The sequence below is a fragment of the Bos taurus genome, chromosome 6 (genome assembly GCF_002263795.3).
Source record: "Bos taurus isolate L1 Dominette 01449 registration number 42190680 breed Hereford chromosome 6, ARS-UCD2.0, whole genome shotgun sequence".
Lineage (NCBI taxonomy): Eukaryota > Metazoa > Chordata > Mammalia > Artiodactyla > Bovidae > Bos > Bos taurus.
Window position 1 is genome coordinate 19,954,829 of NC_037333.1, and position 25,817 is coordinate 19,980,645.

The 25,817-nt window shown below is 37.3% G+C and overlaps 1 protein-coding gene across 5 annotated transcripts in view; it reads right to left on the reverse strand.

The window, feature by feature from the left end:
* Window positions 1-25,817, reverse strand: part of TET2 (tet methylcytosine dioxygenase 2) — a 143,353-nt gene that overhangs the window by 58,890 nt on the left and 58,646 nt on the right. Inside the window, exon 1 of one of the 5 annotated variants that reach the window (XM_059887716.1) lies at window positions 634-24,532. The exons of the other annotated variants lie outside the window; for them this stretch is intronic. The gene's annotated coding sequence lies outside the window, so the exon portion shown is untranslated. Of the gene's footprint in view, window positions 1-633; window positions 24,533-25,817 lie in introns of those variants that run through there. 5 annotated transcript variants of the gene reach the window in all.

The following is a 25,817-nucleotide window of genomic DNA, read 5'->3' on the forward strand; positions in this document are numbered from 1 at the left end:
TTTTATCTATTATAAATACAGCCAATTTTTTTGGAAATTCTAACGGTCAAGTTATAACCAGATAATAGAAATGTACAAGAATATGTTACGGCCACTTCATGATTTCAGCTAATGCTCCAGGATAATTTTTTGTAAGCTATAAGGGGGAGGACGAGAAAGATACTGAGTTAGAGACTGAGAACTTTAAGTAAAAATTCCAAGTATGTCAGCCTTCATCCTCAGTATTAGAGGTACACATTAATGAAGCCTGTTTATCTCAGTTGAAAATACTAGCCTTTTGACTAGTAGCTAACATTTTTAGTTTCCTAAGACCAAAAACAGCCACAGCAGCTTTCCTTTGGTATTTGATTTTGCTCCTTCTCCCACCTCTCTGACAATAATTTATTATGAATTCAAGTCACATTGGCAGCATCTGTGAAACAATTACTGCATCCAGGACTGACTCTGCAGTCTAATCCATCATAATTATGACAGGCCTCTTTGAAGATGCTATGATGCATGACTTAAAAATAGCACATTAGTGTGCAAATGGATCAGCATCTCATTTCACCAATACGCATTTAGGGTTGTAATTTAGCTCAACACCATTTGACTCTCTTTGAATCATTCAAGAATGGTAGCTGCATCTCTCACCACATAAAGCTGTAGATGATGCTCAAAATTTGTGAAGAGGGCTTTCTGTTTTTGCGTTTACTTTTTGGTTTATTGATTTTGTTGGTGGTGTGGCTTTAACTGCTCTAAAAGAAAAGAAGGAAAAAAAAAGTCATTTAAATCTCATGTCAGCTTTTTCCAAGGAGACAAAAAAAGTCAATTTATAGATATGTATAGCTACCATATGATAAGGCAATAATTTTTTTTCTATAAAAAAATTTTGACTTCATGTTCTAATATTGAAAGTATATAAAATGTTCTGCCATCCTCGTATGAGTCCTGTTTATTGACACAGGCACATTGCAGGGAGTAAATTCTTTAGACTAGTTACTTTCAAGCACTGTAGCTATTCAAGGTCCTGTGTCTCAGCATCAGCCTTAGATTACTGTACGTCTCTACTGCCTCCTTGACAGGCTCAGCCCCTATTGTAATTCAGGTGTTAGGAATTAATTAGTTCCTAACATGGAAAACATTGAGTAAAGACGATATATTTCACTACCCTCCCTGTGAAGATGGCACTATTCTCCAAAACTATTTTAGATTCTTCCCACCAAAATGGGAGATAACTTGAGTCGACGTATTTATTTCAAGATGCATGCAGGACAATGGGCCTCGGTTTTGTCTACTGAAGGTCCCCATGGGTAGTGCTCTAAAATCCTGGCAGATTTCCATCCTTATCTTCTGCATCTATCAAATTCTCTCCACTCAGTGTGACTTACTTTCTTACTATATAATATCAGTATTGCTAAGTCCCATTCTGGAAGTAAGCAAAGCATTTTTTATAAGGCATAACTTAAGAAATTAAAAGTTATTTTTCATTAATTTAATATTAAAGCTAACATTTTTAAGAAAAACAATCTATGCAAAACCTACTTTCAATAGCAAACTTTGTCTCCAAACTACATGTTAAGCTTGGAACATAATGCCTTATATATGCATTAAATATGGAGAATATAAAGTGAATTAATATTTTCACTTCAAAACTGACTTTTCAATGTCTCATCTAATAAGAACTTTCAATTTTAATATTAAGAAATCTCTTAAGATATACTTCCCATAATTTAGGGGGAAAAACCCAGCAAACACACAAACATGTCAAAATCTCAGAGAAAGTGCCTACATTTCCAGAAGTGTATTAATTATACAAGTAGCTACGCACACGACAAGCACTTTGCTTTGCTCCTGTGGTGTGTTACCCATGCGTATAGAGACTTGTCCCGTTTTTCATAATCCTCAGTAGAAACTATATAATTCCAATGTTGTAAGTTTTAAAGTGTGTTTCTTATCTTAAAAATAACAGTATAGACACAACTGAATAACAAATAGACAATTTGAGGGAGGAGGGAGGAGAAATGTCAATGAAGATTAGAGAAGAGGCCTGTAGACAGAAGTCTGCATGTAAAACGTGCAGACACCTGACAGTTTAGAGACAGATCTGCTTACAGTTTACAACTCAAGTCAACAGGTTTCCCAACCGGTGAGATAGGCATGCTCTTTTGTCAGTTTTCAATTATCCACATATGTGTTAATCCTGGGATTGTTTCTTGAATTTGGACTTACTCCTGGTCTCTCTCACCAAATAAATATGTGTTGAGGGAAAAGATGATCAAACATAATTACAAATGCCATGTGTCACAAGCATCATTTGTTTCTCATAAATTATAAAAGTTCGATTTTTTAGCTTCAGTCCATTTTCATCATTAGAACAGCTAATTGTGAGTGGCTTATTTTCACTAGGACACTGGGATACACTTATTGGAATACACTCTATCCAACGTCTGACATTTTCAATTTAAAAAAGAATGTATTACAGAAACTTTCATTCTTTGGGCTTGACCTCACTGACTTACTATCTGAAGATCTGTCCAGTGGACAAGCACCCTGGCACAGAGAGGGTGAAGAGTGGACTTGCTGTAGGCAAAGCTGAACTGGACATAGTGACAGAAGAGACAAAGAGAGGACAGACTTCCTGGTCAGGGAGCCGCGTAGGAAGAGCCCCTGTGGGTCCCTCTCAAGAGCCACGGGAGCCCAGAGAGCCAGTGCTTGAAGGCCTGCCCCACAGAGGACACCCAGCAGTTAGTCAGTGTCAACCACGAGTACAGCAACATTCCAAGTCCTGCAGGAGAATAAGGAACCCTAAGTTTTTCCATCCTTCCTTAGCCTTGCCTAACTTCCTAGTGGCTGGTGTTTAAAATAGAGGAGGCGGGGGCAGAGATACTAAGAGTCAGACTCTCCACGTGCTGGAACCACAGATAAAGACTCTGTTGGGGGAGGAAGAGTACTGAATTAGGCTTGACTTGGGAGTTTTAAGATGAATAGGGCTGAATTTCAAAGACCAAGATAAATCTGTTCGAATACCAGAGGATGCTGTCAAAAGTATAGAGTCTAGCCAAGAAGACACCATAGGGATAGTGGGGTGGGGGATGGGGGTACGCTATCATGGTATGTTTGCAGGTAAACTATAGGAAAAAATGCTTTTATTTTTGTATCCTGGAGGATGATGTTTCCAATAAAACTGTCACATAAATCCAACAAAACAGTTTCTAACAAAATAAAAGGACTCTATATAATTTCTGACAGACTTAATCATTCAGAGGTATAAAAATAAAAAAATAAAATGATATATTCATATTCAAACTAATATTATTTCATAATATAAAATAATTTTTGTCCTTCCAGAAGAAAAGAAGTAAAAGAGATTTTCTAGTGGACAAAGCATTAAGAAAATGGGAAACATTGACTATTTGATTTTACTTGATAAGAGTATATAACCATGTGTTCATCAGAAACATATTCCCATAAGTTATGAAGGTTACTCTCATCTTTTTTGAGCTTCTGTGTTCTGTTAGAACATCTGATAACTACTTCATACTGTCCCAAATTATAGTGTATATTTTAACTAGTATCAAAATAGAAATAAAAAGTCTATACATTTTTTTCCCTCAAAAAGGCTCTTACTCTGGATATACAATCTTAAGGGATCCAGAAGAAGCATTAAATATCTATCATTAAAATTTTTTAATTACTAAATTGGTGGGATAAGACATATATATACAAGACCAGCTCTTCAGATCTAGTCCTGGATATAGATTTTTGAGCAAGTCATAACATCTGCATGTCACAATTAAAAAACAAAAACAAAAAACCTCAATTATAATCTGAGGGAAATGAACAGGATTATGTCTAAGATCTTTCTGAGTGCTAAAATGATATGACTCTTTAAAATTGGCTACGATTAACAACTGTGGAGAAGGCAATGGCACCCCACTCCAGTCCTCTTGCCTGGAAAATCCCATGGATGGAGGAGCCTGGTAGGCTGCAGTCCATGGAGTTGCAAAGAATCGGACACGACTGAGTGACCTCACTTTTACTTTTCACTTTCATGGATTGGAGAAGGAAAGGGCAACCCACTCCAGTGTTCTTGCCTGGAGAATCCCAGGGACGGGGGAGCCTGGTGGGCTGGTGTCTATGGGGAGCACAGAGTCGGACACGACTGAAGCGACTTAGCAGCACAACTACTGGAGTCTCAGTGAAATAAGTCATCACAAAGACTACTCTAGGCCTGGAAAGTATTCTTTTCACTTCATTTAATAGTAACTAAATAGAAGCTAAAAGAGTAAAGAAGCTTGGCATAGCTGATACAGGGCAGATACAGATATGAAACACAGACCTGTCAACCTCTGAGCCAAAATGTGGCTAGATGGAGGCGGTCAGTTCCTGGCAGAGAAGCAGGTTTGGTGCTCCTTATGGTTATATAAGCACTCCATATACTGTCCTGGGAAGAGAAACTCTGGATTGGCCAGTATGAGTACAGTCATTAGGTGAGCAAATTTTCCTACATGCGAGAAAGAATGCTTTCTTCAATGAGATGTAGATAAGAAAATATTCCTTAAGTTCTCCAGATCCAAGAAACACCGGACACCCTGAATGCAAGTACTTTGGACAAGGCACATACGTACATCATATTTAGAAGTGTGAATTTCTGATTATGAATTGAGAAATATATGTTTATTTAAACATCAACTTCATGTGCATTTGATTAAAACAAATCACTTTCAATCCAATCAACTCTGAGAGAAAGATAAAACTGGGTTTCTGGATTTTCAAATTAAGGAGCAGATTCTGGGCAATACTGTCCATCCCAAAATGATACATTCTTGACATCTCTAGCAAGTCTCTTTTTAAGTGCATTGCTAAGTACACTGGAGATTAGTCTGTATGTAAGTTGCAAGAACACAAATAGACAACCACACTATAGGAACAAGGTCACATCATATAATCTATAAAGTACTAGTTCTCTTGGTTATTAATACATGTTTTTTAAAAGGAAGGACGAGGCTGAGAGAAAATAAGGAAAACTGGGTTATGAATAAATTTAAATCTGCCTTTAATGAAAGTCCTCAAAGCCTTTAATATGATGGTGGGATCCCAAAAAAGTCAGTGCATGTGTGGCATTTCCTAGACATAGCTTGAGTGCAGAATCACAGTTTACAGAATACCCTGCAAAACCAACATCCCACGGAATAGCACACACTAAAAAATCCTAATTCAGATGTACATGATGACTTTATGCAGTTTTAAATATGTACATGGATCTTGAACTTGTGGTCTAGGAAAATATAAATTCATATCCATAACTTAGGTGTAAAGAGCTCTGAGTTCATCTTTGAGAGCCAAAGACATCACATGTGCCTTGCTTTAACTTCAAATTAAACATGTAAAAACTATTCTCTCTAATTTCTTCCAGTTACATTACCATTCTAATACTTAAACTCTTCCTTAGAAAAGGCTTTTGCCTTTAGCTCAAAATCTCTTCTGTCCTGATGAAAATATTTAGAAATGGCTACAAAATCTCAAACCAAAATTTTTTGAAGCAGTGACTCAAAACTCTTCAAATAATGGTAACAAATCTTTCTTGGTAATTTTAAGAGTAGAGTCATTTAATTAATGTCAAAAGTGATTTACATTATATATAGATATTTAAAGAGACAAATGAATACTTGGTTTTAAGATTAAATCTTATAAAATGGTCTTTGTAATGTCTGTGTTACCACCTGCCACATCAAGAAAGCCACTCCTAACTGTCCAAGACCAGATCACATAAAAATGTAATGGAAGCACAAGGACTCACACCAAGTAACTTTTTATGCATTAAGTATAAATAATAGACATAAAATCAGATTATAGCTGAGGAACTACAATAATATAAAGAATCCAATTAAGGATAATATTGAATAGAATGGGAATAGAAAATCTAGCTTTTTATGATTATTTTCTAAGCATTGAAAGTGCCAATATACTTATATATTTAGGAGAAAAAAATTCTCCTATCAGAAATTTCTTCAACCTTGAGGTGAACAATTAAATGTTTGATAATCACAAAACTCTTTCTCTCTCTAAATGCTTTTAAACCTACCATGTATTAAGAGTACAGTCTTTGGCAATAATATTGAACATAAAACAACCCTGAAGCATAATTTATTTGGCAAAACTAATACAATTATGTAAAGTTTAAAAATAAAATTAGAAGAAAAAAAATAAATAAAATAAAAATAAATGAAGACAAACAGGAAAATTCAGATTCCCAGCAGCAATTTTACTCATGAAACTATCCTACTTTGCTCTAGTACTCAGAAATTGCTAATTTTCTGTGTGTGAGCTAAATAAATCATTTAAGTTATGCCCTTAAAATTAAGAGAAAGGCAGCTCGCAGGGTGTAATCTGGGTGACTGTTCCTTTAATGTAGCATTGAGTTAATGTAAATCTTCATAGAGCATGTGGAAAGGATAAGAAAAAGGAAAAAAAAAAAAGGATTATAAACTCACTAAATCTAAACACTGAGAAAAACTAAAAATATACTTTGACTATGTCTGTGTTAAAAATATCAACTGAATATTAATAATATCATCTGAATATTCATAATAAGACTTAATTATCTACAAAGAAATTTCCATACAACCACAGCATTATTTAGGGGATAGCTGGGAAAGATTGAGGGCAGGAGAAGGGGATGACAGGATGAGATGGTTGGATGACATCACTGACTCAATGGACATGGGTTTGGGTGGACTCCAGGAGTTGGTGATGGACAGGGAGGCCTGGTGTGCTGTGGTTCACGGGGTGGCAAAGAGTCAGACACGACTGAGTGACTGAACTGAACTGAACTGACAGATTCACAGGTCACACCAAAGGATGCATTAGAGGTTGGTTTGGCTAGTTATTTGCATAACAAACATAGATATATCTGTGATCATGACTATAACTAAATTCACTAAAAATGAATCAGCTTTTGTTTGAAAATCATTTCAAATTAATAAATCAGTGAATAATACAAGTTCATGGCATTTTCATAGAAAACAATTTTCTAGAGAAAAAAATATAATAGAAAATGTCGTACATTTTTCTTTTATCAAATTGTCATGTTTACACTTCAGTTATATTTGAATATGGTATATGCAACATACGGCTTCCTTTGGCGCTAGTGGTAAAGAATCCACATGGCAACCTTCTCCAGTATTCTTTCATGGAGAATCCCATGGACAGAGGAACTTGGCAGGCTCTGTCCATAGAGTTGCAAACAGTTGGACTTAGCATGCACTCATATGCAACATAAATCTGAAATAATGTACATTTAAAATATCACCAGCTCTCTAAAAGTTGTAGCTTTCTGTTGCACCCCTTTCTTTCCATCTTTCAGTGGGTATACACACTCAGACTTTAACTGTCATCTTATAAAATGGTACCATAAGGTTACTGGTTAAAATAGTCACTGAATTAAGATGAAGAAAAAGAACATCCCAGATTAACTTATAAAGGTTACAGAAATGTAGGAAGCAGAAGTACCAACATTTCCATGAAAAAACTTTATTAAAATTCAAAACAGTATTTCCTTTCAGCTTTCCTTTCCCTCACCTGTTGCAAAGAATTGTAGAGAAATAAACACATTGGAAACAAACACTCATTTGCATTAGTCTTTGGCTTTAAAAATATTTATTTCTACTCTACTTGTCCTCTTTCATCTCCCCAAGAAACTCTAACCAAACTCCAAGCCCACAAACTCCAGTATTCAAAGCGTGGAAATGTTTTACACAGTCTTCTAAACCCATGGTGAGCAATAAGATAATAAAATTTTGTTTTTTTGTTTTAGCTGTTAAGTTGTGTTCAACTCTTTTGTGACCCCATGGACAGATCATAAAATTCTCTGAAGCAAAATTAATTTTATTTGAGGGGAAAACAACAGGTAGAAGGAAACTATGGTGTGTCTCCTAATGGGAAAATTTCTTTAGTCACACATGGAGAAAACAGAACTCTGAATTGTCAAACTTTTCTATTCAAAGGTACTGACTTACAGTTAAAATGTTCCTCAGGCCACCCATTTATGGTACTGCAAAAAAATTCTACACTGTTCTGCTGAAAGAGGTTATGGGGTATAATCCCAGAACTGAATTGGCAGTCTGGTCCCCTTTCAGTTTCTTACAATTCAAGGCAAATTCCCATGTTTAAATGTTCTCTTTGTGGCAAGAGTCAGCTTGAAGAGATGGTGAAATCATTGCAGCCAAGAAAAAAAAAAAGAAAACTGGCTGATCTCATCTTAACTATCGTTAATGCTTTGAGATGATGCTTAAAATGGCTTTATTGAAGCAATACTGGGAAAATGCTGTATTCCTTTCTGCTTCTTCATTCATAATACTTTCAAAACTCTAAATCTTTCCTTAGAACCCACTCTGGCATTTTCAACTTTGGAAGACTGCCACAGAGTTACCAAAGATTTTAAATACCTCCAAGCTAATTTAAGTTTTAAATAATTGAAATTATAATATGCAGAATAAGAATTCAGCTTCTGGGTAATAAATATAAGTCAAGACTCACAAGGTTTAAAAAGCTCTTTTCATTAATTTTCTTGAACATATATTTCATGATCTGCTAAATGATCATAAGATGTTACTACAGAAAGAAACTGAAATAACCCATTCTTTTCAGTTTAAATGCTACTTACTTGAAGAATATTTGATTTTTATTAAAACGTCTCATGTGGCATTTTCTGTAAAAGCAAGCATTATATCTATATTATTATATATGATAAACTTTCATGGTATATTTTCTGACTGCTAAGTCGCTTCAGTTGTGTCTGACTCTGTGCGACCCCATAGACGGCAGCCCACCAGGCTCTGCCATCCCTGGGATTCTCCAGGCAAGAACACTGGAGTGGGTTGCCATTGCCTTCTCCAATGCATGAAAGTGAAACGGAAGTCACTCAGTTATGTCCGACTCTTCGCGACCCCATGGACTGCAGCCTACCAGGCTCCTCCGTCCATGGGATTTTCCAGGCAGGAGTACTGGAGTGGGGTGCCGTGGCCTTCTCCTATACCCTTTCAAATCTGTAGTTCAGCTTACCATTTATTAGGCCTGTGAGCTGAGTACTATGCTAGATACTATGAGAAACACAATGATGATTGTCATAGTGCTCTCAGGGAACTTATACCTAACTTAGAGGTGCCTCATAGAGTTTTAAGAAAATCAATGAAGGAATTCCCTGGTGGTACAGTGCTTTGGACTTGGCACTTTCACTGCCAGGGGCCAGCGTTTGATCACCTGGTCAGGGAACTAAGATCCTGCAAGCCACATGGCACAGACAAAAATAAATAAATAAAATTTAAAAATAAGATAATGCTAATAAAAAAGAAGATAAATGCTATCAGGCTCATACAAACACAGAACCACAGAACATACATCATAATGGAGATGATTTTTGTAGAAGCTCTTAAGAATTTTTAGGATATCTTCAGTTGCAGTGAAATAAAAGCATCAAGTAGAGGGAAATGCTTCAGGAAATGTATAGAAAGGAGACTTAGAACAGAGATCTTAAAATAACAAGAAATCGATTTGGTCAAGCAAAGATACGTAAAACCTTAAAATGAGAAGGGCATAGATGTGATAGCAATTAGGGTGTCATTTTGAGTAAGGTTATTTGTGATGATCACTATAAGCTTTGATGCACAATCACTCAACTTGATTAAAATTGGCTAAAAAATTTTAGTATGCTTCTTCTGACTTTACTGCTTCTGAGTATACTTGAAGAGCTGAAAGTGAAAGTCGCACAGTCGTGTCCGACTCTTTGCGACCCCATGGAATTCTCCAGGCCAGAATACTGGAGTGGGTAGCCTTTCCCTTCTCCAGGGGATCTTCCCAACCCAAGGATGGAACCCAGGTCTCCCATATTGCAGGCGGATTCTTTAACAGCTGAGCCACAAGGGAAGCCCATTACAATCTTCCTAAATTCTACCTTTATAATCTTATGATAATCAAGTAAGCATACTGTCACATTTCAGCAAAAATATTGAGTTCTAGTCCTAAAAATAGCCGCTGTAGGCTATTTCATACCGCAGCTGTATATTTCCATCTCAGAAGGGTTGATGAGTTGAGTCAAGAATTAAACTCAGACTTGATGTAGTTAAAAAGAAAACAAAAAGCAAATACATTTGCAAAATAAACTTCCATGGAGTCTTTTGGTGGGAGAAGGGTGTGGTGGAGAATGAATGCATTTTTTTAAATAATGGAAAGTTTAAAAAAATTGAGGTTAATAACATGAATTCAACTTTTTATGTATTTAAAGAACAGCACTAGTAAATATAGACAGCCTTCACAATTTCAATTTCCAAAATTTGGGGTATCTTAACTTTCATTTAGTGTGCACAAATGAATAAATTGACTCTAGCTTAAAATACAGGCTTGTAAACTAAACTCAAAGCAGAAGGAAGGAACTAATAAAGGTTAGAGGAGAAATAAAATTGGAAAAACAACAGAAAAGATTTACAAAACTAAGAGTTGGCTCTTGAAAAGATAAAATTGACAAAGTTTCAGCTGGACAAGAAAAATAGAAAGGACTCAGATTTTAAAAAGAGAGATATTACAACTGATATCACAGATACACACAAAGGATCAAAAAATACTACTTTGAAAAACTATATGCCAACAAACTTGGATACCCTAAAATTAATGGATAAACTCCTAGAAACATACAAACTACCAAGATTAAATCATAAAGGAATAGAAAATCTAAACAATAATGAGTAGGGAGATCAAATCAATAATCAAAAAACCTCCCAAGAAAGAATGACTCAGGACAAGATGGCTTCACTGGTGTATTTTAATAAACATTTAAAGAAAAGTTAATGCCAATCCTCCTCAAACTTTCCCTGGGAATAGAAGGGAACACTCCCAAATGAGGCCGGCATTACCCTGATACTAAAGCCAGATAAGGACACCACAAGAAAACTGCAGGCCAATATCCCTAATGAATATAGATGCAAAAACTCCAAACAAAATACTAGCAAATTGAACTCAACAAAATATTAAAAGAAGGATACTACAAGAAAACTGCAGCCCAGTATCCCTAATGCCTACAGGTGCAAAAACTCTCAACAAAATACTAGTAAATCGAATTCAACAACACATTAAAGGAATCACACACCATGATCAAGTGGGATTCATCCCTAAAATGCTAGGATAGTTCAACATACCCCAATCAAGAAAAGTGGCACATCACATTAATAAGATGAGAGATAAAAATCATATCATCTCAATAGATGCAAACAGCATGACAAAATTCAAGATCCATGATAAAAAAAAAAAAAAGACTTTCAACAAACTAAGTAGAGTGAATATACCTCAACATAATAAAGACTATTTATGATACTCAATAGTAAAACTGAAAAAGTTTCCTCTGTGATCAGGAACAAGAAAAGGGTACCTACTCTCACCATCTGTATTCAACATGGTAGTGGAAGTCCTAGCCAGAGGAATCCAGCAAAAAAAAGAAATAAAAGGCATCAGAACCAGAAAGGAAAATGTAAAATTTCCCTGTTTTCAGATAACATGATTTTATATGTAGAAAATCTTAAAGACTCTACTAAAACACCATCCCTAATCAACAACTTCTGCAAAGTTGCAGGACATGAAACACTAAAAAAAGCAGTAGTGCTTTTATACATTTGCAATGAATTAGCTTAAAAAGAAATAAAGAAAATTATTCCTTTTACAATAGCATCAAAAGCAAGAATTCTGGAATGGGTTGCCATTTCCTTCTCCAGGGGATCTTTCCAACCCAGGGATTGAACCCACGTCTCCTGTACTGGCAGGCAGATTTTTTACCACAGAGCCACTAGAGAAGCCTGGGAAAACTGAATATTCACATGCAAAAGAATGATTCTTAACTTCTACCATTCACAGAAATTAACTCAAAATTCATTAAAGACAAGAATAAGAGCTGAAATAATAAAACTCCTAGAAGAAAACATAGGGAAAAAAGCTCCTTGACATAGATCTTGCTAAAGATTTCCTGGGTTTCCTAGATGGCTCAGATAGAAAGGAGTCCGCCTGCAGTGAAGGAGACCCTGGTTCAATCCCTGGATCAGGAAGATCCTCTGGAGAAGGGAATGGCAACCCACTCCAGTATTCTTGCCTGGAGAATTCCATTGACATAGCGTGGCAGGCGACAGTCCATAGGGTCACAAAGATTTTCTGGATATGATACCTAAAGCACAAGCAACAAAATATAAGATGAACAAATGGGTCTACATCAAACTAAAATGTTTCTGCAAAGCAAAAGAAACAATCAACAAAATGTAAAGACAATCCATGGACTGTGGGAAAAAAACTTCAAATCAAGTAACTGAAAACCAGTTAATATCCAATGTATATAAAAAATTCATACAATAGCAAAACCCTCAAATAATTCAATTATTTGAGCAAAGGACCTGAACAGACATTTATACTAAGAAGATATAGGTATGGCCAACAGGTCTATCAAAGGTGCTCAATATTAGGTAGATGCAAATTAAAACCACAGTGAGATATGTGACTTCATGGCTTTTAGAACAGCTATCATCAGCACAACAAGAGAGAACAAATTCTGGTGAGGAAGTGGAGAAAATGGAACACTTGTACACTGTTCGTAGGATTGTAAACTGGTGCAGTAGCTACAGAAAACTATGGTGGGTCCTCAAAAAATTAAAAGTAGAACTACCATATGATCCAGAAATTCTGCTTCTGGGTTTACATCCAAAGTAAATAAAAGCACTATGTTGAAGAAATATCTGCACGCCCACGTTCACAGCAGCATTGTTTACAATAGTCCAGGCATGGAAATAACCTAAGTGTATGTTAATGGATAAATGGATAAAGAAATGTGAAATTATTATATATAAAGTTGAATATTATTTGGCCATACAAAAAAAGGAAATCCTGCTATTTGCAACAATACAGATGGACCCTGAGGGTATTATGCTAAGTGACACAAGTCAGGCAGAGAAAGACAAATACCACATGATCTCAAACAAACTCACACTTAACAGAGGATAGATTGATAGTTACCAGAGGTGATAATGGCAAAATGCGTGAGGGTGAGCAAAAGGTACAAACTTACAGGTATAGAGTTAACAACACTGTGTTGTAGATTTGAAAGCTGCTAAGAGGTAGACTTTACAAGTTCTCATCCCAAGACAAAAATATCTATGTGAGGTGATGGATATTAACTGAACTATTCATGGTGATCATTTTTCAATAACTACATATATCAAATCACTGTTGTGGACCTTAAATTTATACAATGTTGTGTGTCAATTATATCTCAAAACTGAAAAAATAAATACCAAAATACAAGGCGGTGTGTGTATGTGCACCTACAAATACAGGCACATATAAACAATTCACTACAAAATTCTATTCCAGGTTGCCAATCTTTATAAACAGTTGGTTTTCAATACACAAGAAAAATAATTCAACACTTGAAACTGTTATAAGCTTAGTCATTTAATAGTGTTTGGTGATTAAATATAATCTTTGGAAAGTCTGCTGTTCCTCTCAATCTCAAACGGGCTTCAAATGATCAGTACAGATCATTTTGCAAAGTAGAACAATAAGGAGATAAAGAAGAGGTGCTCTTCGTTAAGAGTAAACTGGACTTGTCAACCATTTGACAAGAGAAAAACTGCATGGTTCAAATATTTAAAATTTTCTATTTTGGGAACAATGAAAATGCTACAATGAGAATAGTTATTTTTTTCCTCAGCCTCAGGTTTTCTTGATACTATAATGGGAATAATCAAAGTTAAGAGTATCTGTGTTCTCTGCCACCTACTCATTCACACCTCTTTCCATCACTGGCATAATGTTATTTACAGGGTAGATATGAGGTATTTATAGAGAATCTCAATGACAAGTCAGAACAACAACAACAAAAAAAGCAGACTTGCAGTCAGGTAGCTCTGCATTTAAATCTTCATTTTTCCACTTACTGTGTAACTCTGATGGAGCCTTTGTTTACTAGTCTAGTGTCAACACTAACACCAAAAGAGTTACTAACTGTTAGCTGAGGAATATGAAAGATTAATGGGATGACTTTCTGTTCCCTACCAAGGCATGTATATTCTGCTTCTCTGCCTCCATCCCCTCCTTCTTACAAGATTTCCCTATCTATCTGCCAAGGTGCAATAAAAATTTACTTCTTCCATACAGCCTTCCCTGTTTCTGTCCAAACAGAAGGGTTGCCCTTTTCTGAACTCTCTTTCCCTTTAAGACTTGTATTAGGACACTCTCACTTCAGTAACATCTTGACTCAGCTGTTGTCTATTTCTCATCGCTCCTTCTCACTGTCCTACCAAGCTCCTCCCCCTCTGTTTATTCATTAAATGCCAGCGTTCTTGGGGTTCCAGTCTACAACTTCTTCAACGTTCATTATTTACTCATTCTATTTAACAGGGACCTATAATCAAGGTATTGCTCTGAATTCTACGGATGTAATGACAAACAAGATAATCTAGATTTCTTCATTAGTGAAGTTTATTTAGACAAGCAAGTAAACAAATAAAACAACTTCAGACTGTTAAGTGTTTTGAAGGAAATTTTTCTGAATGATGGGATAGAGAGGGGTAAAAACAGACCTATTTAATAGAGAAGTTACGGAAAAGGCTCTTTAGTTGCTGACATCTATCTGAGCTGAACGAAAAACCCAGTGGTAGGAAAAGTTGGGGGAAGTATGTTCCAGTCGGAAGGAACAGAAAGTACAAAAGCAATGAAGCATAAATGAGCTTGGCTTATCTGAGGAACAGAGAAACTGGTTTGGGTGGTTCTCAGTAAGCAAGAGAGAGAGAGGTTTCAAGATAAAGTTGGGCTTCCCCAGTATCTCAGTTGGTAAAGAATCTGCCTGTAATTCAGAAGACCCTGATTTGATTCCTGGATCAGGAAGATCTGCTGGAGAAGGGATAGGCTACCCACTCCAGTATTCTTGGGCATCCCTGGTGGCTTAGCTGGTAAAAGAATCCATCTGCAATGCAGGAGACCTAGGTTTAATCCCTGGGTTGGGAAGATCTGCTGGAGAAGGAAAAGGCTATCCACTCCAGTATTCTGGCCTGGAGAATTCCACGAACTGAATAGTCCATGGGGTCACAAAGAGTTGGACACGACTGAGCAACTTTCACTTTCATTTTTCAGAGAAATATATAGGCCAGGCAGGGATGAGGCACCTAGATGTTGTTGTTTCTCAGTTACTAAGTCATGTCCAACTCTTTGCAACCCCATGGACTATAGCATGCCAGGCGTCCCAGTTCCTATCTCCCTGAGTTTGCTCAAACTCATGTCCATTGAATTCGTGATGCTATCTAACCATCTCGTCCTCTACCACACCCTTATCCTTTTGCCTTTGATCTTTCCCAGTGTCAGGGTCTTTTCCAATGAGTCAGCTCTTTGCATCAGGTGGCCAAAGTACTGGAGCTTCAGCTTCAGCATCAGTCCTGCCAATGAATATTCAGTGTTGATCTCCTTCAGGATTGACTGGTTTGATCTCCATGCAGTCCAAGGGACTCTCAAGAGTCTTCTCCAGCACCACAATTTGAAAGCATCAATTCTTTGGCACTCAGCCTTCTTCATGGTCCAACTCTCACATCTATACATGACTACTGGAAAAAACCACAGCTTTGACTATATGGACCTTTGTCGGCAAAGTAAAGCTTCTTAATATGCTGTCTAGGTTTGTTATAACTTTTCTTCCAAGGAACAAGCATCTTTAATTTCATGGCTACAGTCACCATCCTCAGTGATTTTGGAGCCCCCAAAAAAGCCTATCACTGTGCACCTAGATTACTATTTAAATCCAATGGGAAGCCATCTGAGCATTTTATGTAGAACAGTTGCATACTCTAATTTGGACTTTGAGAAGATCACCCTGGTAGTTTGTGAAGGATGAACTGAACGCATTAAGAATAGATACATCAAGATGGTAGACTGCAGTAATCCAAAAGAAAGGATATAATATCCTGGACTAGGATGACAGCAGTGAAAATACAGAGACGTGAATGAATTTGGATGCATTTTGGAGGCAGAAACAAAACTACCTGGTAATAGATTGGATGTGAGGTACTGCATGAAAGGGAAGAAGAAACCAGGATATGCCTAGAGTTTTATCCTGAGTCACAAGACTGATGGTGGTGCCATTTGCAGAGACAGGTGAATGCCAGTAACAAGATTAATGGAAAATTATGAGTTAGGTCTTGTACAAGCTAAGTTTGAAATGCATATTATCATTCAAATGGGTATGCTAGGCAGGGAGTTGGGTATAAAAGTTGAGAACTAAGTAAGCAGTCTAAGCTAGAGTTGACTTTGAGCTGTGTCAGCCTATCAATGGTATTTAAAGCCACAGAACTCCATGAGATTATCTTCAGAGACAGCACAGTTAAAGAAGATGGTCTAAAATGGGAGCTGAGAAATCTTTAGAATTTAGAGATCTTAATGAGAAAGAAAAGAGAGCAAGGTAACCCAGAGATGGCCAGAATGACAGAAACATAACCATTTCCTGGGTGACCTATTTAACACCCATGCTCTCAAGTTGCAGACCAACCTCAGATCTCTACTTCTAGTCCTCAGCAGAGTTGACAATTTGAATTTACAACTGTCTCCTCATTATCTATATACCCCAAACTGAACTCATTGTCTTTTGCTCCAAACTTATCCTCTCTTGTGTATTCCTATTGCTGGTAATATCAACTATCTACCCTGTTACTTAACTGGGCATTCTTTAGGGCAACCCCAAAGAATGTTCAAAGTACCACGCAACTGCACTCATTTCACAGGCTAGCAAAGTAATGCTCAAAGTTCTCCAAGCTAGGCTTCAACAGTACATGAACAGAGAACTTTCAGATGCTCAAACTAGATTTAGAAAAGGCAGAGGAACCAGACATCAAATTGCCAACATCCATCAGATCACAGAAAAAGCAAAAGAATTCCAGAAAAACATCTACTTCTGTTTCATTGACTATGCTAAAGCCTTTGACTGTGTAGATCACAAAAAGCTGTGGAAAATTCTTAAAGAGATGGGAATACCAGATCACCTTACCTGCCTCCTGAGAAACCTGTATGCAGGTGAAGAAGCAGCAGTTAGAACCGGACTTGGAACAATGGACTGGTTCCAAATTAGGAAAGGAGGACATCAAGGCTGTATATTGTCACCCTGCTTATTTAACTTACATGCAGAGTACATCATGCAAAATACCAGGCTGGATGAAGCATAAGCTCGAATCAAGAGTGCCAGGAGAAATATCAATAACCTCAGATATGCAGATGACACCACCCTTGCGGCAGAAAGTGAAAAGGAACTAAAGAGCCTCTTGATGGAGGTGAAAGAGGAGAGTGAAAAAGTTGGTTTAAAACTCAACATTCAAAAACCAAAGATCATGGCATCCAGTCCCATCACTTCATGGCAAATAGATGGGGAAACAATGGAAATTGTGACAGACTTTATTTTCTTGGCTCCAAAATCACTGTGGATGGTGACTGCAGCCATGACATTAAAAATGCTCTATAACAAACCTAGACAGCATATTAAAGAACAGAGACATTACTTTGCCATCTAGTCAAAGCTATGATTTTTCCAGTAGTCATGTATGGATATGAGAGTTGGACCATAAAGAAGGCTGAGCACCAAAGAATTGATGCTTTTGAACTGTGGTGTTGGAGAAGACTCTTGAGAGTCCCTTGGACTGCAAGGAGATCCAACATGCTGAAGGTGAAGCTCCAATACTTTGGCCAGCTGATGCAAAGAGCTGACTCATTAGAAAAGACCCTGATGCTGTGAAAGATTAAAGGTAGGAGGAGAAGGGGATGACAGAGGATGAGATGGTTGGATGGCATTACCAACTCAATGGACATGTGTTTGAGCAAGGTCTGGGAGATGGTGAAGTACAGGGAAGCCTGGCGTGCTGCAGTTCATGGGGTTGCAAAGAGTTGGACACAACTGAATGACTGAACAAAAGTTACTTAAGAAGAAACTCTGGATGTTTAATTCTTTCTTTGCTCTTAGAAACATCCCATCAAAAGCAAGTATTATTGGCTCTACCTTCTCATTGTATCTGGAATCCATAAACCATCCACATCCTCATTCTTACTATCATGGTCTTACTGTCACCATCTCATTCCTGGATTACTACAATAGACCATTAAATGGTCTTCTTGCCTTTGGTCTTCCTCATCTCGTACCTATGCTCTATACCAAAGCCCAATGCTGAACACTCTTGCTTGTCTACTTACTCCCATCATCACAGTAGATTCTCTTAGCCTTGATAGTCCCTAATCCCCTTAATATGACCCTAAAGCTATCAGGATCTACCAGTGACTTCTCTCCAAACCTTTCTCTGACCTTCATTGCCCCAGTCTCCTACCGAAGTGTTTATAATTTACAGTTTAATTCAGAAGATTCCATTTCTTGTGTCTTAGCACATGTGGTCTGGTTCGTTTCACTGTACAAATCTTCCCCATCTCTTTCTTCTTCACCCTTCCCATCCCGGACAAATTAACTCTCATTTATTCTATTCAGATCTTGACGTAGAAAGTACTTCCTCTAGGAAACTGACTTTCCAAGGGCATGTTACACGGTCGCTAGAATGGTTTAAGAACACCATTGTATTCTTAGATGCATTGCTGTATTTTTCTTCAACATAGCACTTAACACACTATACTGTATCTGCCAATTTCCCTCTCTGCATTCTCTACCAGGTTTAAGCTTCTTGCAGACAAGAAGCTGTCTACTGGTTTCATAGTCATAATCACAACACTTAATCCAATACCTGGCAGAAAATACTCAATATTTGTTGAATGAAAGATTGGGTATACATATTTTCTCTCCTACTGGTCTATAAAAATCTTAAGATTTAAAATTCAGCATTTTAACATAGATATTTATTTTAGTGAATAAGTGCATTAAAAACTAGAACACAAAGTACTTGGTAAAGAGAAAAGGTACAGGCAGGTATAGATAAGATACTACCTGGAAAAAAGAACACCTGGTTATTGAATTAGCAATTGAAGAAAAATAAGTTTAAAATCTCTTGCCATACATATTTATTTTAACCCAGGTCCCACACATAAAAAACAAATCCTCAAAAAAACTACTTTGACTACAATATAAATGATTTGTTTAGTTTTTTGCCCACAGGATTAAAAGGCAAGGGCCTCACACAGGGATTTCTAAATTCCCTTAGTGATTGCCCTGGTTATTGCTAACAAGGTTTGTCCATCTTTGATTCAGCTTTGGACTCCCGAGGGGCAAATTCCAGGTCTTATCTACCTTCCCTCCCAACCTGAAAGCCTAGCAATATATGCAAAAGACACTCAAAAAGTGACTATTCACTGAAAGAAAAACAGAAGAGATACGATTATTCTAGATGGTATGTGTACATGTATGCTCAGTCGCCTAGCTGTGTCTGACTCTTTGTGACCCTGTGGACTGTAGCCCACCAGGCTCCTCTGTCCATGGGATACTGCAGGCAAGAATACTGGAGTAGGTTGCCATTTCCTTCTCCACAGGATCATCCCAACCCAGGGATCAAACCTGCGTCTCTTAAGTCTCCTGAATTGGCCAGGCGGATTCTTTACCACTAGCTCCACTATAAACAACAAACAATCCTGAAATGTCAGTAAAATATTTATAAACTAAATATTTTATGCCAACCACATGGGGAAAATATTAGCATGTTAGTATTCCCAGATGATTAGAAATAAACTTTAGTTTTCTATATCTGTTTAAAATAGTAATTGCATAGCTACAAGTTTAAGATTTCTCAATTTTCTTAGACATCTTTTATCAATAAAGTATCTTCACTGTAGAAAAGCAAAAATCATGTATTTAATTCCATTAAGAAACACAAAAACATATCTGAGAAATCTGCTGTTAAATTTCTGTTCTATTTCCATTGGGACGCACTAACCTGGCATGTATCCTATTTTAGTTACAAGAAAGTTGGAAGTGCATTATGTCAGGTATGAACCTGTATCAAAGGATTTAGATCTTTAAACCTGAAAGTCAGTTCCGCTGAATACTTAATATAACAATTTAAAAGCAATGAGTTCTGTACCTGGGATCATCTAGAGAATCTCCGTTAGGGTAAGGACAGATATTTCAACTTTCCTCACAAACAAGGCTGCAGACTTATTTTGATCCAAAAATCTGTTATTATGCTTGACTTAGCCTAGAACAAATTCAGCCTTCATATACTGCCACTCTCATAGGTGGAATGAATGCCAAAGGTGAATGTATAAACAATATTATGCAGACATTCACCCCAGTGTATTCAGTTCTGCTGAAGCGGCCTCCACCCAAACACACACACCATGCATCAGCATCTATTTGGATTTCTGTTGTGCAAGTTGTAACGTATTAAATACCAAACTTAATTAAACTGGCATGCATTTTAATTGTTCCCCAGTAGATGTTGAAATTTAATAGCTTTGCTCTTTTATTCTGTTTCATCTAAAACACTTATCACTATTTGAATTCGAGACTACGTTTGCTGACAGTTCACTTTGGAGGAAGGAGGCTGGTTTTAATTGGCACCAAGTTTCCTGCTGTTTCCTCTTTGTTATGGGGGGTCACTATGTCAAAAAAACAGGAAGATACCAAAGAACAGAATTAATGCTAAATTAATTCCAAACATTGAGATTAATTGGAAACACCATCTACTCACCACGATTCAGCCTTTACACACTATTTTACGTGTCTTCATCCTCCAAGCTACTAAACAAAATTGAGCTTGCTCAGCATCTTTTCTGTGATCGGAAAGGATGCAAGAAATATAGAAGGATAAATGGTTAAATAAAGATGCCTAATAAACTTCACCTTCCTGCACATAAAAGTAATCAAGTCTCCATGTCCCTTATACTTAATGGCAAAAAAAAATAATTAGATGTTAAAAATGAATGAGAAAACTCGCTTCCCAATTTGGAAACTTGATTCCTCAGAGAACTCAAAATGTAATTCAGAGAAAGATGCTGGGGAGTCCTGCTCAATGCTGGCCAGTTTGGATTGTTCACAAATCGAACAATTTGTTCAGATTTTGCTGAAAACTGTTTTACCCGTTCCCGCCAAACCAAAAATGCACATGAAAATATTCTGATAAATTAAAGTGGGAGCTTTCTCATCCTGCTAACACCTCACAACAAAATGAAGGTATTTATAGTGCCTTCCACAGCAGAAAAAGAGAGCTGGGCTCCCCTCAGAAACCATAGATCTGCAGAATTGCCATCATGACCAATCATTTCAGTTCCCTCTTATGCTGCCTTAATATAGACACTGAGCCTGATGTCACGGCCAGAACAAACTGACTGTGTTCTCCGCTTGTCTTTTAAAACCCTCTGCTTCTTCCTCTTCAGCATACTCAAGAACTATGCAATCAGGACTGTGTTAAAATCTAGTATTAATTCTAGATACACTTGGAATGGTGGCAAATCTAGTTTTCTGCACTCCAGTTACATATCTTCCCTCTCCTTTTATGTAGCAAAACTAGAAACTCATAAGATGGTACATTTTTGACTTAATTTTCTTAGATATTTATAGCACTAGTTCCTAAATTTTGAGATCCCATTGAGGATCTTAAGAAAGCAACTTAGTTTTAACGTTCTAGCAAAATTCATGGAAAATTTCCAATGAGCTTATAGGTTCTTATCAGTGAATGCTTAGGATCCTTGTCAGTTAAAAATTTTAGCTCTTTGCTTTCATCTAAAGAATTCAACTTGAATTGGAAATGTTAAAAAAAAAGAAAGAAAGAAAAAATTACTCCAAAAAACTTGGCTTATTTTTATCCTTGTGAGACCGGCTGATAATGTATTCTCTCTTCTTGAAAGATTGCTTTCTATTCTGAATTTCCTTGAAAGCAGCATCTAGTATTAAATTCATTTAAGGAACTAATTTTCATCATGTTCAAAATTAGGCTGGAGAACTTGGAGAGAGAAATGGTAACATAACACCAGACATCCAAGCCCTTTCCCATTAAATGACTGAAATAATTAAAACCAAAAAAGAAAAGTGGAAATATCCTACATGAGCACTAAAGTACTAGAGAATAGTGACAGCTGAGAAACAGAAGTTTTGAGGAATTTCTGGATAAAATGCAGATAAAACCACATTAAAGGACATATCTGAGAGTCTAATCTCAGTCCCTCTTTCAGGCAGCTGTGGAATGTAGAAAATAAAGAAGACACTAGCCGACTGCCCCAAAACCCTGTCACTGAGGCATGGACTGGGGCCGTCAGGGCTAACAGGAGAAAAGGAGATTCTGCAATGAGAGTCCTCCATCACTGTGCCATAGCTGAGAGGCAACTGAAAACACAGAAACTGAGCAGTGCCGCGGTATTTCTCTCCCAGCTACACATTCTTGGGGCAGGCTCACCCCGACATAGGGATGCTCAATGTCACTAGTTCAGTTCAGTCGCTCAGTTGTGTCCGACTCTTTGCAACCCTATGGACTGCAGCACGCCAGGCCTCCCTGTCCATCACCAACTCCCGGAGTCCACCCAAACCCATGTCCACCGAGTTGGTGATGCCATCCAACCATCTCATCCTCTGTCGTCCCCTCCTCCTCCCACCTTCAATCCTTCCCAGCATCAGGGTCTTTTCAAATGAGTCAGCTCTTTGCATCAGGTGGCCAAAGTATTGGAGTTTCACCTTCAGCATCAGTCCTTCCAATGAATATTCAGGACTGATTTCCTTTAGGATGGACTTGTTGGATCTCCTTGCTGTCCAAGGGACTCTCAAGAGTCTTCTCCAATACCACAGTTCAAAAGCATCACTTCTTCGGTGCTCAGCTTTCTTTATAGTCCAACACTCACATCCATACCTGACTACTGGGAAAACTATAGCCTTGACAAGACAGATCTTCGTTGGCAAAGTAATGTCTCTGCTTTTTAATATGCTGTCTAGGTTGGTCATAACTTTCCTTCTAAGGAGCAAGCATCTTTTAATTCGATGGCTGCAGTCACCATCTGCAGTGATTTTGGAGCCCCCAAAAATAGTCTCTCACTGTTTCTACTGTTTCCCCATCTATTTGCCATGAAGTGATGGGACCAGATGCCATGATCTCAGTTTTTCTGAATGTTGAGTTTTAAGCCAACTTTTTCACTCTCATCTTTCACATTCATCAAGAGGCTCTTTACTTCTTTGCTTTCTGCCATAAGGGTGGTGTCATCTGCATATCTGAGGTTATTGATATTTCTCCTGGCAATCTTGGTTCCAGCTTGTGCTTCATCCAGTCCAGCATTTCTCATGATGTACTCTGCATATAAGTTAAATAAGCAGGGTGACAATATACAGCCTTGATGTACTCCTTTCCTGATTTGGAACCAGTCTGTTGTTCCATGTCCAGTTCTAACTATTGCTTCTTGACCTGCATACAGATTTCTCAGAAGGCAGGTCAGGTGGTCTGGTGTTCCCATCTCTTTCAGAATTTTGCACAGTTTATTGTGATCCACACAGTCAAAGGCTTTGGCATTGTCAATAAAGCAGAAGTAGATGTTTTTCTGGAACTCTCTTGCTTTTTTGATGATCCAGTGGATGTTGGCAATTTGATTTCTGATTCCTCTGCCTTTTCTAAAACCAGCTTGAACACCTGGAACTTCACGGTTCACATTCTGTTGAAGCCTGGCTTGGAGAATTTTGAGCATTTGCTTTGCTAGCGTGTGAGATGAGTGCAACTGTGTGGTAGTTTGAGCATTCTTTGGCATTGCCTTGCTTTCGGATTGGAATGAAAAGAGAAGTGCAAATCAAAACTACAATGAAGTCAGAAAGGCCATCATTAAAAAGCAAATAATAAATGCTAGGAGAGGGTGTGGAGAAAAGGGAACCCTCCTACACTGTTGGTGGGAATGTAAACTTCTGGAGTCACTAAGGAGAACAGTATGGAGCTTCCTAAAAAAAGCTAAAAATAGTTACCATATGATCCAGCAGTCCCACTCCTGGGCATATATCTGGAGGAAACTCTAATTCAAAAAGATACATGCACACCAACGTTCACTGCAGCACTATTTACAACAGCCAAGATGTGGAAGCAACCTGAGTATCCATCAACAGATGAATGGATAGAGAGATGTGGTATGCATGCACAAACACACACAATATGGAATATCACTCGGTCATAATATATAATGCAATAATGCCATTTGCAGCAACACAGATGGACCTAGAGATTATCGTATTAAGTGAAATAAGTCAGCCAAATATATGATATCTTGTGGAATCTTAAAAAATGATACAAATGAACTTACTGACCAAACAGAAATAGACTCGTAGACATAAAAAACTTCTGGTTACCAAAGGGGAAGGAGGGATAAATTAGGAATTTGGGATTAACAGATATACACTATTATATATACAATAGATAAACAATAAGGAACTACTCTATAGTACAGAGAACTGTATTCAGTATCTTATAATACTCTAAAAATGGAAAACAATATGAAAAATAATAGATATATGTATAATTGCACCACTTTGCTGTATTCCTGAAACATTGTAAATTGACTATACTTTGATTAAAAGAAAATTTTTAAAGTACTCATTGCCTATAGAATGAAAAACAACACAAGAATAAATATTGCAAATAATGACAATAGTCAAGTGAAGTATAATCTGAAGCAATTTTTATTTCTTTTTCTAAATAACTTTTTGTTCCAAGAAGAAATTTAAACTTTTAAAAATTTCTGAAAAAAAAATGATAATGAATACAGCACATCTCAAAATACATGCAAGTTAAAATCGCTCAGTCATGTCTGACACTTTGTGACCTATGGCCTATATAGTCCGTGGAATTTTCCAGGCCAGAATACTGGAGTGGGTAGCCTTTCCCTTCTCCAGGGGATCTTCCCTACCTAGGCACCCAAGCCAGGTCTCCTGCATTGCAGGTGGATTCTTTACCAGCTGAGTCTCCAGGGAAGCCCAAAATACATGAGCTGTAACCAAATTATTAAAACTAGAGTCTTAAACTCCTTTTATTGACAACACAAAATAAAATAAATGACTTAGGTATTCCAACCAAATAATTTAGGAAAACAAAACAAATGTAAGTGAAAAAAAAAGAGCAGGGGGAAATTGACAATAATAAGAGAATTAATAATAAAAACCTGTATATTATACTTAATAAATGAATTTAAGTGTAAATTCTTAGAAAAGATAATACAGTGGATAGAAAAATCACTCATGCAATTTTAAAAAATAAATAAATACCTAAGTGCCATATCTATAGACATAGAGAATATTAAAAAAATAATAGAATGTCATATACTTCAGACCAATAAATTAGAAGACCTAGCTAGACTGGTGTTACAGGGAAATACACATTGCTAAAATCAATTCAAAGGAGTTACAATGTCTAAATAAATTTCAACTTTGAAAAAAAATTTATACTTTTGGAATATATATAACCTTTAAACTTTTCAAATTATTGTTCTGCAATTAGACCCAGAGCTCAAGTATTCCCACAAGCAATACCTTTCAGTTTTCGAAGAGACATCTTACTTTTATCTCTCTCTCTCTCTTTCTCTCTCTCTCTCTCACACACACACACACACACACACACAGGAATTCCCTGGCAGTCAAGTGGTTAGAACTCTGAAAGAAAGTGAAAGGGAAAGTCGCTCAGTCGTGTCCAACTCTTTGTGACCCCATGGACTGTCCATGGAATTCTCCAGGCCAGAATACTGGAGTGGGTAGCCTTTCCCTTCTCCAGCAGATCTTCCCAACCCAGGGATCGAAATCAGGTCTCCTACATTGCAGGTGGATTCTTTACCAGCTGAGCCACAAGGGAAGCCCCAGAACACTGGAGCGGGTAGCCTATCCCTTCTCCAGGGGATCT